This window comes from Alligator sinensis, unplaced genomic scaffold (genome assembly GCF_000455745.1).
Source record: "Alligator sinensis unplaced genomic scaffold, ASM45574v1 scaffold960_1, whole genome shotgun sequence".
Lineage (NCBI taxonomy): Eukaryota > Metazoa > Chordata > Crocodylia > Alligatoridae > Alligator > Alligator sinensis.
The window spans coordinates 296,884-313,181 of record NW_005842510.1 but is presented as its reverse complement, the minus strand read 5'-3'; the positions used below and the strand labels follow the sequence as shown (position 1 = coordinate 313,181).

Here is a 16,298-nt window from a genome sequence, read left to right as displayed (position 1 = left end):
TGTGATGATGTATATGATGATTTGTGTGTGTCTATATAAATGGTGTGTCTGAACCTCCATGTCTAATTTATGTAACTAACATCTTGCCTTACCCCCCTGTATAAAGTCTCGTTCATGATTTGAGCAATTGGCAATTTGTGTAAGGGTGATCTGACTCCAGCTGACTTCCTGCCCCTTGGGCAGCAGGCTGGACCTGAGGATCTTACAAGGTCCCTTCCAGCCCTAATGTCTACGAAATCTATGAAATCACTATGGATGGTGCCAAGCTGAACATAGAGTGAGTGAATATATAGTGAGTAAGCTGATTTTTTGAGATACTGAGCTAAACTCTACTTCACCTATTAGGCGCCTAAATGGCCTTTGCTCTACCACATGGTTGGGAAAATGCAGTCCTATTCCGCCCTCTCACATCCCTGAAAAATTGTTAATACAAGAGGTATGTGGGTCATCCTCCTCCTCACTGCTTTTGTGTGATGTAGTCAATGCTCAAATGACAGTGTCACAAAAATAGATCCTTTAATGAATTTTCTGGGATTCCACAGGACAGAATAGGATGACAGTTGTGTTTCTAAATTCACTTAGGCCTAATACATAAAGTAGGAACTCGCTTCTTTGTTCCTTTTGGACTGACTGGACATAAGTACAACTGTATGTCTGTCCTTATTGTTACACTGTGGAAGTGGGCCTGAAATGCTAATGCTAGAATAATCATGGTTGCCAGTCTTAAATAAATAAATTTGAAAGGACATACTAACCATAATGTAGACTGAAAGCTACCAGCACAAAAAAAAGATAATGGAAACTATTGCTCCAGCTTTTATTTCTCATAATTGTAATGATCAAAGCTTGAAGAACTGAACTCAACACTCCATGAGTAGCTCATCCTTTTCTTTTCATTTAAGAGGCTTAAATATGAGGGAGGGTCACAAGATCAGGTACCTGAAATAGTATATGAGCCAGGAGAAATGAGAAGTGGTGGAGAGGAAATTGCTTCTCCCACTGAGTGCTTCTGATTCTTTATGCCCTGTCAGAGTTATTGGATATAAGGTTTGAAGGCCTGGCAGGGGAAGCCAGGTTCCAGTTGGAAAATTGGTACTGACCTGGGGGCCTGTGCTGGCAGTCAACTGATTGTTGGCACCAGAACTTGGAGCATGGGGCTGCCCCAGTCCAGTATCAAAGATGGCAAACCAGTTCTGTGCGCCCCATTTCAGGAGGGATGTGGACAACATGGAGAGGGTCCAGAGGAGGGCCACCTGCATGATCCGGGGACAACAGGGCAGACCCTACAATGAGAGACTGCGGGACCTGAACCTATTCAGCCTCCACAAGAGAAGGCTGAGGGGGGACCTGGTGACCGTCTATAAACTCACTAGGGGGAACCAGAAGGGTTTGGGGGAGACGCTGTTTCCCCTAGCCCCCGCTGGCATAACAAGGAGTAATGGGCACAAGTTGATGGAGAGGAGGTACAGATTGGACATCCGAAAAAACTACTTCACAGTTAGGGCGGCTAGGAGCTGGAACCAACTTCCAAGGGAGGTGGTGCTGGCCCCTACCCTGGGGATCTTTAAGAAGAGGCTGGATACCTACCTGGCTGGACTCATTTGAGTCCCGTTTTTTGTTTAGGGTTCTTTTGTTGTTCTCCCGCCCTGGCGGGGGGTCGGGCTAGAAGATCTATTAGGTCCCTTCCGACCCTAAAACTATGAAACTATGTCCACCTGCAGGTTAGAGCCTGGGGCTGTCTATGGCTGATTCTGACAAACAACTGATTGTTGGGCATTAGCCCCACAGAGCTCTGGTTTGTGGACATGCTGCATGTTCAATTTAAGATGCCATACAAATCAGCCATAAAAATGTTATCATATGTGGAACAGTTTTATAGCTAGCTTGCCATTTTATGGTGTCCTAAATTGAGCTTAGATGTAGCACCCATATGCTGTAATTAACATGTTTGGCTTACATAGATGTACCATGTAGAGTGGCCCTGATTCTTTGGCGCTTGGAGACAGCATTATAATAAATCACAAGAACCTTTGTGAGTAGTACTTTGTGGTATTGATCTGGATTTGTTTTAGTCCTTTTTCCCTTAACATCTGAAGAAAATTCACTGCTTGGTGTATTATCCTCTCTGGTAATATCAGCCTCTAGTTCCAAACAAATAAGAGCAGACCCCTAGACCATGGGACCACATGAAGCAATATAAAAAAGAAGACAGAAGAATGAAAAAAAATAAAATCCTAACTTATTTTTAAGGTAAAATATCTACTATTATTCCACTACTCAAGAAAGAGTGGACTTTTAAAAATACCCTTTCATTTAACATAGTAAAATAGATTAAACCATGTTTTAAATACAGAAAATATTCCAGTTTAAGCAAATGTGGCATTTGGCAATTTAATTTGTGCTTTTAGTGTTTTAGAAATGCAGGAAAGTCTTGAAGTGTTAGGAACAAAAATATTGCTTGGTCTATGAGGTTTGGCAATTAGAATCACACCTAAAGAAAATGCTGTCTCAAAGAAACAGAAGGCCTGCTTCTAATCTATTTTACATCCTTTTGACGATTGTATAAGGATATTCCAATGAATTTCAGTGGCGTTTCTCTGATTTACAGTGGTGTATGTGAGAAAAGAATCAGGTTCATTTTTACCATATTAACTTTTGAGAAATGCAAGCTTTCTTGTCATTTTGTATATCACAAAATACCACAGTCAGTTATACAGAAAACAGGAATCAATAATGCCCATAAAGTAACAAAATTACAAGTAAAATTGTTATTGTAGAGCAAATATATTGTAATTTCAAAGTTCATTTATACAAAGAGAGGAAACTAAAGGCGTTAACAGAGATGTTGAAATAAATGTTTCTTCTACTAAAATATTTTATTTCAAGGTGATGGTGAATGTGGGACCAGTTACATTATCTAACAACAGATCAACAAGTTGGAGGAGGTTTAAAAGTTCTCTTCTACAATTCAGAAATGCACTACTTCTTGTATATTTGATTTGTTTAATACTGCCTTTTCATACTTTGATTTGACAGCATTAGATTTTTTGGAATCATATCCACACTAGAATTTTTTGCCAACACAATAATGTTTTTTAGGAGTTTTATTTTTTTTTGTACTTATTTTAGCTGTAGAAGCCCTAATGTTGACCTTGTTAAGCAGCAAACAGGAAAAAAAATGCTTTTGCTGATATAACTTACTTCATTCAGGGAATTCGTTCTTATAGACAAAACCTTTTGCAAACTTCCACATTAAATACTCACTGGATGCATCTACACATGAAATTAATGCAACACAGTAAACTCTGGCAATATTGCACCAGAGTTTATTGCTCCTGGGTGCAGCATTTACACATGCGCCTAGGACCACAGCACATTGAGCTGGGGTGTAACAGTGCCAGCTGGCAGGAGGTCTGGGGGAGTAGCCTGGGGTTGCTCCAACCCAGTTCAGTGTGCCTTGGAGGGATTGGCTAGGGCACAAGGGTGTACTAGTGTAGGGCTAGTTGTTAGGCACCTCCCACACTAAAGCACCCTCATGCCCCAGCCTGCATGATCAGCATCTGCAGGTGTGTTGCTGTGCACTAAATAATGCAGCTGCAGCTGCAGAATAGTGTGTACTTGTATTTACAAGTATTAACTTATGGTGAAGTTAGTTTCCTGTGGCCTAATAGGGGTGCAAGGGTAGATGCTGAAACTTTACTGCAGAACTAATTAGGCAGCTCCACAGTAAAATGTCTTGTGTAGATATGTCAACTTAGTAGTAGTTAAAATTATGTAAACTATTGTGTAGGCTCTGTTGTTTACATTATATTGGGTTTGCATACAATAATATGGGACACTGAAATAAGCTTGTATTCTTACTGAAAAATAAATTATCAGACAGCTTTTTACACTGGTTTGACTATATGTGATAGAGTCCATAATCTCCCTCTGGTACTGGCAAAAAAAATGTTTAACTAAGCAACTGATTTTGCCCAGTCAGGATATGAGGCTAAAGAGAAATGGAACCAGAGAAGAGTCAGGGTTCATTAGGCTTCAAGTGAGTTGGGAAGAGGGTCACTCCTGTTTGGCTGCCAGGCACAGGCAAACACCCCGCTCTCCCCACCCTAATACTCTGGGACCCTGTAGCTGCAAGCCAAGAAAGCCTTGAAGCACATCAAATGCCCATGGCCTGGGTACCGGCCGGCAGTAGCCAAGCTGCAGAGATCATAGGGTTGCCTCTGTGTAGGCCCAGTCCTGATGTTCTGCCCCCTGCCAGTTCCTGCTCGGGTGAGGGTCCATGCTGGGGTTTGGCTGGCAGGATACCTGTTTGGGATATGGTGTTTGGGAGCCAGAGTCAAGCTCCATGGTGTTGTGCCTGAGCATGGGGGTCTCCCAGACTGGGTATGTGGGAGCCAATCAGGCTCCATGGGGCTATGCCCAAACACAGAGGCTTTCCTGGGCTCAGTGTCAGGTGTGCGTGTATATTGTGGGGTGCTTCATGACAGGGTACAGGAGCACAGCCTGGGGATGTGAGTGCCCAGGACCTGGGGATCCTATAGGGGACACAGATGCCTCTCCTCCACTCCCTCCCCCACTGCCTGCTGGCGGGTGACAGATGGCCAGAGGCAGGAGTCAGGGATAAGGAGAGGGTCTTCACTGATGCAGCTCTGGGAAAGCTGAGGGATGAGGCCTACTGGGTGATCAGCCAGATTAGCCAAGCACAGGCTGAGTGCTAGCATGCCTCTGTGCAAGGCGGGGGCTGGTTGCAGGCAGCCACAAAGGAGGCTGGGATGCCTTGAATCAATAGGGGATCTGGTACAGAAGTTCAATTCACTGGTCTAACCTAAATTGATTAGATTTGAGTGCATGTCAAACCAGGTCTACCTTAGATTGGGTTGTGCCTTTTTTAGACCAGTCTATACATACCAAATTTCTGTACGGTTACAGGTTTAGATCGATTTCCAATCACTTAGACCAGTTTATGTGAAATGTCTGTATCTGGCCTAGGAGTAGTCTTTACAATTCTATCTTATTCCATATACGATATCCCTGTAGCTCTACAGAATTGATTAATCTCATGCTTTTGGTTTTGAGTGTTTTTGGTGTTCGTTTATGTCTATTAGTAAATCACCTGAGGTTGCATAAAGTAGCAGTTTTGAAGCTATGACAGTTCATGCCAGCTGAAACTCTGCATCTGAAAGGTATTTAAGTAGTTAAGCCTTTTAATAAACAAAACACAGAATGTCTGTGAAATATTGAATTAAAGCTAAAACTGTTTAAACAAAAAATATTTTTCCTGGTGTGAATAAAAGTCTTCTCTTGTCACAAATCATTTGCTAGTATTTTTCATTGATCTGAGAAGTATATTTTCAAAGGGGCAAAATGTCGCCGTTATTAGCCAGGTTAGCTGCAGTATTCAAATGAAACATACTCTTGGTTGACTGCTGCTTGCCAGCCCACAGACACTGCAGAAAACAAAAGCTACTAATGCAAAATCTGAAGGAACTAGAAGCATGAACAAGTCCACTTCAATCTAAATGCAAAGAATCATAAAAATTAAAGATGGAAAAGGCCTCAAGTCATTTATTCCAGTCCTTTGATTATATGGGATTTTTTTTGCCCTCTTCTCCAGATTTTCTACTGATAGTGCTAGTTTAAACTTCAATGGGCTTCTGTAAAATGATGGATTTCCATCTCATCTGTTGTAGATTATTTCTTAAGCTAATTAGTCACAGTGCTGAGAGATCTTTTACTTGCAACTCTGTATAGATTTTCCATTTAACATCCTTCTATCACTCTTACTTACACACCCTTGATGTTTATACTTATTAAACAGTGGGTGTATTATAATCCTAGCCTAACCATTTTAACCTTTGTTTAGCAAATCCTTCTATCTTTTCTCCTAAATCAAGTGTTTCAGTCCCTTGATTATTTTTTCATGCTTCTCTGAGTTCCCAGCAACTTGTAAATATTTTTTCTGTTAATAAAAAAAAAAAACCCAAACCTGTGTTAGCCTGTTTTACTACCACAGTCTTTGCCAATTCAGGTACAGATTATTGTCCATTGTCACCTAAGTCCTTGCTCATTTATGTTTTAATAATTTTCCCATAGTAGCTAACTACATACTGTAATTCCAAGATGATTCTCATTTTGTATGCTTTGGCTGTATCCACGTGAGCAGGGATGTGCACTTGCAGCAGTACAAATAGTGGCACACATTTGTGCACACATTTGTGCCACTACTTTGCCTGCCCCTGCACATGTGCTTTATTGAGGGACACATTGCCCTCTACCCATGCCCAGCTCCTCCCTGCCCCAGGCACGCTGCTCTGACCAGTCTCCATGTGCTGTGGCTGGCTGGGGCAGATGGGGCTAGTGGGCAGGCAGCCCCTGTGATGAGGGACCCTGCACTCTAGCCACCTGGGAAGCAGCACATGGATCCAGGGGAGCAGGCACCCCTGGGCTGGGTGGTCCCCTGTCTCCACATGCCTTAGCACAAGGGCTCCACTGTAGAGCCCCTGCTCAAGCCCAAGGCTGCTTGCTCCTCCATCTCTATGTGCTGCAGAACCTGCTTGAGGTTCTTACAGCCTGCCTTGTGCTCAAAGCCTACCTTGAGATGGGGAAGCAGACAGTCCTGAGTTGCTTGCTTCCCTATCTCTCCATTTGTCCTGGTGTGTGCTATTTTGGTGTTCTATGTGCTGTTTGTTTGGTTTGTTTTTTTGTTTTTTTGTTTTTTTTTTTTGGGGGGGGGGGGGGTTGCTACATCCCAGTAGCAAGCTTTGCCCCCATGCTGCAAATTAGCAGCACTGCACATGGTTTAATGTGCAATGTGTGTGTAGTTTTTGGTGTCATAAAGAGGCTTGTGCCTGCATATGTGGATGCAGCCTACATGTGTGGATGCAGCCCTTATCTGTATTGCCAACTGCAGCAGGTTGTTACTCATTTAGCCAGCCTTCCCCCCCCTTCCTTCCTCAAACTAAACAAAATATCAAAACATCAGCAACTTCCCCTCTCCCCACATTATCTAGGGCAAGGGCTTCACTGTAGTGCTTTAGCGTTGCCTTTCTTTTCAGCTTTCTTTCCTTCCTAATGCCATCTCTCCGGGAGCTTTAATTTCCTTCTGGGCCAGACAATTAACCCTGTCAACTGGTCCAAAACTCCTTGGCAAGCAGGCTATTAGCAGGAGCTCCAGCCCCTGAGCTATGTACCTTGTTACATCACCCTATCCTTTACCACTGTTAAAAAGGTTGGAAATGTTCAGGTAGCCTGTAATCCCCAAACATCACTGATGAAGAAAGAAATAGGGCAATAGATTCCACATCATTGTCTGAAAGGGTGACTTTATGAGAAAGTTTCAACATAGGAGTCAGGAATGCTGATAACTTTACCTTTCGATAACCTTTCTGCCAAGTGCTTATGAAAGGAACTAGTATGTCAAAGGGCTTCTTCCACACTCATTCCTGTAGGAGAATGACCATCTCCAGGAATCTCCCTCCCGCCTTCAGTTTTTCCCTGCCAGCAGGCTATCCTCCCTTTCTTACCATCACACAGAACAGGAGAAAGTAAAGTGCTTCAGGTAAGCCTGAAGATGATGTGAACAGTAAATAGCAGCAAATGACAAGCTTCTTATTTATGCTTAGTGTCTTAGAGCAGGTTCGTAATTGGGGCATATGTGATAGCCAATCTTTAATTTACAAGAAAGCAGCAATATAGACTAAACACAAGTGGACCTGAGAAAAATAACGTAAATGAATTAAATCAGCATAATCTAATAAACAAAAGGAGAAACTGCATAAAACAACAAACAGTCATAGCATTGCTCTTTTCTCCTCCTTTGAGAGGGGACTTTTTAAACAGCTTTTGAGAAGTCAGCATATCTATAAAATGGAAGAATAGAAGACTCCAACCTGTTGTGAACAATCTAACCTTTTGAACATTTATTCTGCCATCTGAAGCATGTTGTATTTATCTAGGTACCTGAACAATGAGGTATTTAGGAACAGTTTTACAAAGCAATCAGACATAGATAAAGCTTTAATATAACATATTTGCTCCTTAAGAAGGCAGCATAAATTGTCTTGGAAAATGATATTTTTATCTGGAGAAGAAATCTCTGAGTTGGCAATGCCTATAATTTCAGCAAGTTGTTTTGAAAAAAAATTCTAATATACTCAATTTTAGCACTTCAGCATTGCCATTATGCATACCTGGGACAAATTAGCTAAAAACCTGAATTTCTGAACAAAGGAGTTTTGATTTTTTTAAAAAGATAAGTATCTAGTAACTTTTCTGGCAACTTAAGTTCTTCAAAGCTCCTGTTTTATAATATATTACAGTAACTAGCCAATTGGGGAACATATAAACTTGTGCTAATTTATGTGTATGTTTAATTTAATTATCAATAATTCAGTGTAATTTGCTCTGCCCCTCAATTTCCATTTTCATAATGTTGAATTGTATACATTTTGTGAATTCTGATTTGTGTTTAATCTGCAAAAGAGCAGTTTACACACCTGTAGTGGATAAGAGGTTAACGTGTCCAAAGAAAACTGCTAATCACCCTGTACCCGCCTCCGCTTTAGTAGGTGTTCCCACGCCGCCTTCGCTCGAGCCCTAGGACTTGCGGGCCCTGGGCTTACAGGTGTGCCCCGGAGGCTACCCCTGCTGAAGTCAGGAGGACCCCTGAACTCGCCTGCCACGACTTTGAATGTAACCTCAGTGGGGGGTCCTTCCTTGGGGTAGCCACCAGAGTTGGCGTGGTCCCCAGTGGGCAGTCTTGGGGCTCTGTCCTCCCCGACACCCCAGCCACTCGCCACCTGTAGTTCCACTTTTTCTTGGCTTCCCCGATGTCCTAGGCCTGCTGGTGTCTCACCCCCAACCTGCCAGCCATCCGTACAGGTCTTCGGCTCAACGTGGCATCTGCCGGGGTCGCCAGCCCAGACCTTCCACCTCGGCTCCTTCCTTAATCTAGCTGCTCGTTCCGGCACTGGCTCTGCTGCTTCCAAAGCGGCTGGTTCCTTCACCAGCTCTTCTGCCTGCAGTGCAGGCGGTTCCTTCACCGGCTCTTCTGCCTGCAGTGCAGCCGGTTCCTTCACCGGCTCTGCTGCTCAGGATGCCACCGGTTCCTTGCCCGGCTCTGCTGCCTGCAACACAGCCAGTTTCCTCACTGGCTCTGCTGCTCCAGACGCCACCGGTTCCTTCACCGGCTCTGCCGCTTGCAGTGCGGTCAATTTCCTCCTGGGCTTTGCTGCCCCACATGACGCCGGTTCCTCCTCCGGCTCTGCTGCCTACAACGCAGTCAGTTTCTCCTCCAGCTCTGCTGCTCCCGACGCTGCCGGTTCCTCCGCCGGTTCTGCTGCCTACAATGCAGCCGGCTTTCTCACCGGCGCCGCCGACAGCATCGGAGCCGGTCCCACCATCAGCGCTGCTGCCAGTTGTGTTGACGGCTTTCTCGGAGCCTGCCCTGGCTCCGCCCCTTGCTCTCGCTGCAGCCGAGAGCGGCGGCTGATCTCCTGCATGCTGGAGTTCCCACCCGTGGTCTCTCCTCACCAACCACCCCGCTGCCTCAGCGGGGCCGCTTTTTGTTTCTTCCGGGAGGCGTCCTCTGCCCCCGATGCTCTGCCGCAGCCGGATAAATGCCCAGCTGATCACCCGCGCCAGCGTCCTCGGCGTACGCGCCTCCCCCGGCTCTTCCGGCTCTGCAGGAGATAAGTCGGACTCCTTGCTGCCCCGGGGTTCCATTGGCATCCCAGCTCCCCTGGGACACACCCATATTTTTCACACAGTTTGAAGCTCATTGTACCCCTTTATTATTCTGGGAAATTGTTTCTAAGTATTTAATTGTATTCTTCTTTTAATTTTGTGTAGCACAAACAGTTAAGAAATATAGGACAGTTCTATACAACCTCCCTGCTGACACCAAGACTATCACCATGCAGAGTATCCTGTTTCTTGATCCTTGCCTCCACCCAAGTCCATTAGTTAGGAGTAGGGGATCCTGAATAAGTGTTTGAATAGATTGAGGGCCTGAGAACAGTACTAAGGAACATAATCAAGGACCCTTTAGAGGCATCTGCTCTGTCTGATAGCTGGTTTTAAATATGGGTAGAGATGGTGGAGTGAGTGGGTAACACCACCAGTTCTTCCTCTTCCTCTCCTCAAAGGCAACTACAGGCATTTCTTGGAAACAATGTAGGTATGTCTATATAGAGTGTGAGAATAAGGGTTTGAGCCTTTATTTGCTGTACACATACACAATTCCCATTAATTTTGGCAACACTGGTTTCCAAGTAATCAACATAGAAGCAAAATATGAAGTTAACAGTGTGCTGTTCTCTTTCCTGGGGTGTATTACAGAACTTATATTAGCATCAAATTTCTTCCTTTGAAAATTTTTAAACTCTCAAAATGTGAACATGAAATAGAAGGGTTTGGGTGAATTACCTTGTCTGCCATCAATGGGCCTTTCCCCCGCCCCCACCCCCTGCCTTAATCAGCTGATACAAATTAAAAACAGGTGAATTGTCCCTGGGTTTTATAAGTGGAAGGGAACTGGGCTGGGTAGATCTAGCTTTGCTAGGTTTATGACAATGTTGCAGCTTGCATAAGCCTATCTGAACTCTATTTAAACTATTTAGACATACTCAACAACTGCAGACCTCAGTGTCAGCTGTGTAATCTGCCTGGGAATCTAGCTAAGTATTAATACAGCCAGGCTACACTAAGATCCAAGATGCTGTGGTTACACAGTCAATGGTAGCTCAGTAAGCTTCTTTAAAATTAGGTTAGGTATACTACCCTTTCAGCTGTAGTATAAAGAAACACACAGTGGGACAATGCTATTTTTATGGCATTGTTCCTCTCACCTGAGAAGCATTCCAGCAAGTTCTGTTGGTAGTCCCTTCACAGTTATGGGGATCTGAGCAGAAGTTCAGAGGAGAAAAGGTGTGAAGTTATGGAAGAATTACTGTATGTGACATGCTGCCCTACATGAAGGCCATGGCTACCTTAGCCCAGAGGTTCTTAATTTCAGTTCATGAAGGACTGCTAGTTTATAGACTGTCCAAATTGGAGGATCATATGGCACTGGCTATTCTTGTTTCTAGCTGTTACATCACATTCACAGTTATCTGAAAGTATGTGAATTCTTAATTTTATTTTATATAAAAGCAAAGTCTGTGCGAATTAACATAATCTCTTTTCCAAAATGGCGGATGGCAGGATGATTGATAAATGAAATACTTTCTATAATGGACCATTCCCTGCATTATTAAGACAATTAAAAAAACCTGTGTTTTAGCACATAGATATGCAATTAGAAATGGTTCATAGATTTCATAGACATTCGGGCTGGAAGGGACCTCAAAGGATCATCAAGGCCAGCCCTCTGCCCCAGGGGCAGGAAGTCAGCAGGGAGCATAGGATCCCAGCAAGATAAACATCGAAATGTTTCTTGTAGGTGTTCAAAGTGGGTGCTTGAACCACCTCCAGCAGCAGTCTATTCCAAACCATGGGGGCTTGGACAGTAAAGAAGTTCTTTCTTATGTGCAGCCTGAATCGGTCGCAGTGGAGTTTGTGACAATTCAATCTTGTAATCCCTTAGGACACTCTGGTGAACAGATGTTCCCCCAGATCCTGGTGAACACCCCTGATAAAATGTATAAGTGGCCACCAGATCACCCCTGAGCCTGCACTTTTCCAGGCTGAAGTGTCCCATGGCTCTCAGCCTCTCGTCATAAGGTCTGTTTTCCTGACCTCTGATCATGCATGTGGCTCTCCTCTGCACTCTCACAAGTTTCTCCACATTCTTTTTGAATTGTGGAGCCCAAAACTGGACACAGTACTCCAGCTGTGGCCTCACCAAGGCTGAGTACAATGGGAGAATGATGTCCTGGGATTTGCTTGAGAAGCGTTTATGGATGCAAGCCAGTGTTTTGCTCGCTTTACTAGCTGCAGCATCACATTGAAGGCTCATGTTCATCTTGTGGTCAATCGTGACCCCCAAGTCCTTTTCATCTGTAGTGCTAAACAGCATAGTACTGCCGAGCCTATAAGCATGCATCAGGTTTTTCCTCCAAGGAGGAGAACCTTGCATTTTTTGGTGTTAAACACTATCAGGTTCTCGTCCGCCCATTTCATGAGCCTGTCAAGATCTGCTTGGATCACCCTCCTGTCCTCGTGTGGATGTTTTACCCCAGAGTTTGTTGTCATCATCGAACTTGGCCAGCCTGCTTCTGACACCAATGTCTACATCATTGATGAAAATGTTAAAAAGTATAGGCCCTAGGACAGAGCCTTCAGGGACCCCTCTGGTCACCGCGCACCATGACGATTGACTTCCATCAACTACCACCCTCTGGGTCCTGCCGTGGAGCCAACTCCCCAGCCAGCAAATCATGGTGAGGTCAAGGCCACAGTTAGCCAGTTTTGCCAAGAGGTGATCATGGGATATCAGATCAAAGACTTTTTTAAAGTCAAGATATACGACATCAATCTCTTCCCCCTTGTCCAGGTGATAGGTCACCTGGTCATAAAAGGAAATGGGGTTGGTCAAGCAAGACCTACCCACAACAAACCCATGCTGGGGATCCCTCAGGATATTTCCATCAGGTAGTATGTTAAGGATGGCCTCTTTGATAATCTTTTCCAAGACCTTCCCCAGGATAGAGGTCAGGCTGATGGGCCTGTAGTTTGACAGATGTACTTTCCTCCCTTTCTTGAAGATAGGCATGACATTGGCCTTCTTCCAATCTTTGGGCACTTAACCAGAGCACCAGGAGTTCTGAAAGATCCATGCCAGGTGCTGAGCTATGATGCTAGCCAGCTCCTTCACTACCCTTGGGTGTAAACTATCAGGGCCAACTGATTTGAAGGTATCCAGCCTCTCAAGGTGTTCCTTCATGAGGTCAGCTTCAATGGAGGGTAAGGAATCTCCCCCACCCGGGCATCCCTGACCTACAGTGGGCAGGGGTGTCCCATGGGACTGGTGAAAAACTGATGCAAAGTACCCATTTAATAGGTTGGCTTTTTCCTGGGTGTCAGTTGTCAGTTGTCCCTTCTGGTTTAGCAGGGGTACAATGTTGCCCTTGCTTTTCCTCTGCCTCCCCACATGTCTAAAAACGGACTTTTTATTGCCTTTGATATTTGTAGCTAGCTGGAGTTCCATCACAGCCTTGGCTTTCCTGGTTTGCTCTCTGCAGGTCCGGACAAGAGCAGAGTATTCCTCCTTGGTGGTGGATCCATTCCTCCATCCTTTGTAGGTCTTCCTTTTAAGATACAGGAGGTCCACTAGTTCCCTGAAGGGCCAAGGGGGATGCTGTGCCCTTTTGTTGCCTATCCTTCAAGATGGAATAGACTTTGCTTGCACATTCAGGATTGCTCCCTTGAGGAGAAACCACTCATCTTGAACTCCCCTCCCCTTTAGGTTGTGGCCCTTTAGGGCCTCACTGACAAGCCTCCTTAGCTTATCAAAGTCAGCTTTCCTAAAGTTGAGGACTTCTGTATTACTGACTGACTTGCCAGCTTTACAGGAGATGTTGAAGGTGATCGCTTGTGGTCACTGTCACCCAGCTTCCCTTCAATCATTAGGTCACTGATTAGGTTGTCCCTGTTTGCCGGTACCAGTTTGAGCAGTGATTTACCTCTCGCTGGCCCGTAGACTTCCTGAATCAGATAGAGGTCATCCACGCATGAGAGAGAGGTTTGCAACTGCTCAGATTTGGCTGAGCACTCCTCCCATGGGATGTCCTGAGTAGTTAAAATCTACCATGACAACCATACACTGGGAGTGTGCGGCCTCAGCCAATTCCCTGGCAAACTCCTGGTCAAGGTCTTGACCCTGGGTAGGGGGTCTGTAGTGGACTCCGATAGTATCCCCTGTGCCATTTTCCCCATAGATTTTAACTCAGAGGGTCTCAAGTCTTCCACCGTGGGTGCCACTGTCAGCTTGCAGGGATGCGTAGCTTTCCTTGGCAGAGAGAGCTGCATCCCCGCCCCTTTTGTCTGCCCGATCCCTCCTGTACAGGGTAAAGCCATCTATACCTGTGGTCCAGTCATGGGTGTTGTTCCGCCAGGTCTCCACTATCCCTATGACCCATAATTATTTAATTATTTGTATTTAGCAGGAGGACAAGTTCCTCCTGTTTATTCCCCAGGCTCCTGGCATTTGTGTATAGACAGGCAAGTCTCCCCTTGGGGGCCCTGGCCCTGCCTACAGTTTGTTCCAGGGCTGGGGCAGGTCGGTTCCCTTAAGTGCTTTGGCCTGTTGGCTTTCAAGGGTTGCTCAGTGGGCCAGAAGTGGCAGTAGTCCCCACATCACCCGGTGGGCTTAGTTTAAAGGCCAGTGGAGAAGGTCAGCCAGTCTGGCTGAGAAGAGAGTCCTCCCCAGTGGAGAGAGGTGGAGGCCATCCTTTCCCAGCAGCTCACTGCCCCTCTCACCAATGAGCGGACTGTGGTCATAGAAGTCAAAGCCTTCCCGATGACACCAGTGCCACAGCCTTTGGTTTACTACCTGGATCCACCTCTCCCTCCTCAGCCCATAGCCTGAGACCGGGAGGAGTGAAGAAAACACCACCTGTGCCCCCAGACCTTTTAGCCCCACTCCCAAATCCCTGTAGCACTTCATGACCCAGCTGGGAGTGCTCCAAGCCATGTCATTGGTGCCCACATGAATAAGGAGCATAGGGTAGTGGTCAGTGGGCTGGAGGAGCTTAGGGATCTTCTTCACAATGTCTAGGATATGGGCTCCTGGGAAACAGCAAACTTCCCAGGCTAAGGGGTCAGGGTGGCAGATTACCCCTTCAGTCCCCCTCAGAATGGAGTCTCCCATGACAAACACTTTGCATTTTCTCTTGGGGAGAACGGGGGCAGTAGCTACAGTAGAGCCTGTGTTGCCTGAGGGAGCTGGAAACTCAGCAGGCTCTGCTGGGGTTGCAAGAGGTTCATACCTGTTGCAAAGGTCCAGCGGGGCAGGGGGCTTGGTGCGACAGGCGTTGGGGCCCTTGACCACCTTGGTCCAACCCCTGGGCTGGACAGTAAGGGACGTCCTCGAGTCCTTTGAGTCCTCCCTTATCCTGGAGGGAGACCGTGGTCTACCTCCGTCTGCTGGGGAGAAGGGCCTGGCAGTAGGAGTCGATCTCCTGCTCACAGTCCCTGATGGCATGCAGTCTCTGGACTGCAGGCTGGAGCTCCTCCAGCTGGTGCACCAGAGACCCCAGTAGGGAGCAGAACTCACAAGGGGAGGTGGCCATCCTCCCAGACCCCAGAGCCTGAAAAAGTGACAGAAAGCCCCTGCAGCTGAGAGCCAGAGGCTTCGTCAGTGTGGGGCCCAGAAACATGGGCTCTGTCTGGGTGGAGGCCTCTGAGGTGCCAGAGGGGGAGACTGCAGACCCCAAGGGGACCCTCAGGGTACAGCATGTGTCCATCTGTGTCATGCTGTTCATGCGCTAGCTACAGCTGGGACTGTCTACCCTAGGGGGCTCACACAGGGCCGCAGGCTCTCCTGCTCGCCCTCCTGTGGGAACTCCCACACTAACTCATGTGCCAGGCCCAGGAGCATGCCCGTTTGCGTGGCCTGTTTGTGAGGCTCCGATCGTGCGGCTCCCTGGAGGGCTGGAAGAATTAGGAGCTGGGGTCGGTGTGGCCCTCCCCGCCTCCAACTCAGAGGGTTCTCAGCTGGCTAAGGTGGCTACATCCCTGCCTCCATGGGTCCCGGCTTACCTGTGGGCAGGCCGGGCTTGGTTCATGAAAGAAACATGGTTTTTATTCATTTGAATAGTTAAAAGCAAAAGAATTGAGTTAAGAAGAGATAAGAATAAAGCTAAAAGTGAAGGAAGAACATAGCTTTCTGAATTACTGGAGCCTCCCTTCTTTGTGAGATCTGCCTCATTAGGATACTCACTTCCTGTCTCTTCAGTGGCTCTGTAAATCTCTGAGGGGAAAAGTAAAAGTAAATTCTCTGAAAGATATTTGAACCTATATCCAAAGCTCAGGCAGCTACAGATTCATTAGTCTGATGTCAGTCGTCTACAAGGCTTTAGTTAAATTTTGAAGGAAAAAATAATTAAACAGGTGGAATTGAATGAAAAATTAAATGGAATTTAACATGCATTTGCCAGAAGTAAATCATGTTGGATGTATCCAATACCTTTCTTTGATAAGATAGCTGATTTTCTAAACATAGGGAGTACAATAGATCTAATTTTTCTGGACATTAGCATTTGATATGGTGCCTACAGGAAATTATTCTTTCAACTGGAGAAGGTGGGGATTAGTAGAAGAATGGTAAAGTGCTCAAGAAATTGGCTAAAGAGCAGATA

At 45.8% G+C, this 16,298-nt stretch overlaps 1 pseudogene; it reads right to left on the bottom strand.

Annotated features, from left to right (window-relative positions):
• Positions 1 to 8,889: 8,889 nt before the first annotated feature.
• On the bottom strand, positions 8,890 to 9,723 carry LOC112551562 (annotated as a pseudogene).
• Between the last annotated feature and the right edge of the window lie 6,575 nt (positions 9,724 to 16,298).